This window comes from Pongo pygmaeus, chromosome 4, assembly GCF_028885625.2.
Source record: "Pongo pygmaeus isolate AG05252 chromosome 4, NHGRI_mPonPyg2-v2.0_pri, whole genome shotgun sequence".
NCBI lineage: Eukaryota > Metazoa > Chordata > Mammalia > Primates > Hominidae > Pongo > Pongo pygmaeus.
Window position 1 is genome coordinate 25977654 of NC_072377.2, and position 2066 is coordinate 25979719.

General features: G+C 28.5%; 1 non-coding gene across 1 annotated transcript; it reads right to left on the minus strand.

The window, feature by feature from the left end:
• Positions 1–1508: 1508 nt before the first annotated feature.
• LOC129037641 (U6 spliceosomal RNA) lies at positions 1509–1613 on the minus strand. Its single transcript, XR_008502883.1, has one exon. It is a non-coding gene; the product is annotated as a U6 spliceosomal RNA (small nuclear RNA).
• Between the last annotated feature and the right edge of the window lie 453 nt (positions 1614–2066).

A 2066-nucleotide genomic window follows, 5' to 3' on the forward strand; every position in this document is an offset into this window, starting at 1 on the left:
TCATCTTATTTACTATCACTCATTGCTAGGTCTGTGCTTCTGAGTATAAGAAAATGTTTCTGTTCATTAACAGGAGGTTGTCCTTTAAAGAGTACTAATGATTCCACTTTGAAACTAATAGGAAATCCTGAATATATAAACTTATTGACATAAAAATCAGCAATACTAATACTAACATCAAAGTAATGATATTGTTTAATATATTAATTAAGCAAAATGTAAACAAATTGGCATTCCAGTTATTATCTCATCAAGGTAATTTTTTAAAGTAAGAAAGCGACTTAATTTCATGTGTATTTAACAACTTTAGGTGAGGTAACTTTTACATATAAGTAATTTTTGCAATGATTTGAATATATCTAGATCTATCTACATTTATATATTTATAGAGAGATTTAGATATATACATCAGTTTTTCAATTAAAGAGGATATTTAAATGGTTAAATGTAGAAAACAATTGCTCACAATAAAGATTTATGCATTTACTGATTAATACATTTTAATTAAACTGAGCATAATTTATTTAGCACTAGGCATTGCAACATAGCTTAGAGCATAAAAGAACAAATAAATATTAACACGTAGCTTGAGAATAAAATATTCCATTCCAAAAAAAGAGAGAGAAAAAGTATCCCAGCACAGTGTTTATAGGTAAAAATTAAAAGAGAGAATAAAAAATTGGTGAATAGACACATACGTAGATTGGTGAATGTTTAGAGATGTAAATGTAGACATTTATAGAAATACAGATAAATAAAAATATAAGTATGTAATAGAGAGTTGTAAAGAGATAGTCACACACATACAGATTCTTACATCTTACAAGAATCCTATTCCATTATTTTTAAACAGGTTTGTTGAGATATAATTTATATACTGTATAATTTCTGTATATAAAGTATACATTAATGTTTGACAGTTTATTAATGAATATGTGAAATTATTCCAGTAATCAATTTTAAAACATTTCCATCATTCAAAAACAAACCAATAACCCTGTAACATTCAGCTATCACCTCCTTCAAGACACTTCTGCCCAGATCTAAGCATTAATCTACTTTCTGTATATATAGATTTCCCAATTCTGAACTTTTATATGAATGGAATCATACAGTATGTAAAACTTTTGTTACTAGCTTATTTCACCTAGTGTAATGATTTCAAGATTCATCCATGTTATAGCATGTATCAGCATTTCATTCTTTTTTTATGTTTGAATTATATTCCATTAAATGGATACATCACATTTTGTTTATCTATTTCTCCATTGACAGTCATTTGGTTGGCTTCCACATTTTAAAAAAATTGTGGATATATAGTAGGTGTTTTTATTTCCACATTAAAAAATGTTGTGGTTTATAGTAGGTATAAATATTTATGTGCCATATGAGATATTTTGATACAGGCATGCAATGTGTCATGAAAAATCGGGTATCCATCTCCTCAAGCATTTATTCTTTGTGTTACAATCAATCTAATTATACTCAGTTATTTTAAAATGTACAATAAAAATATAGAATGCTTCATGAATTGCCTGTCATCCTTGCACAGGGGCTATACTAATCTTCTCTGTGTCATTACAATTTTTGTGTGTGTTGCCAAAGCAAGCAATTTCTACATTTTTGCTATTATGGATGATGCTATTATAAAATTTGCATGCAAGATTCTGTATATGTAAATATGTGCTTTTTCTCAGGTATACATCTAGAAATAAAATTGATGGGTCATAATGGAACTCTGTATTTAATAATATTAAGAACTGTTAAAGTGTTTTCTAAAGCAGCTCTATCATTTTCAAATTCCTTTTAGCAGAATAGAAGGGTTTCATTTTTACACATTATTGCCAGCACTTGTTGTTATCTTACTTTTTGATTCTAGTAATCTGAGTGATGTGAAGTGGTATCAGATTGTGAGTTTGATTTGCACTTCCCTGACGAATAATGACTTGGAGAACCTTTTTGAGTACTTACGTTGTTGAGAAAAGAGCTAAAGAGCTCGCTGCCTGATACCCTAGAAGGAAATACCATGGCACTAGGTTTTGAGAACGAAAAAAAAAAAAAAAAAG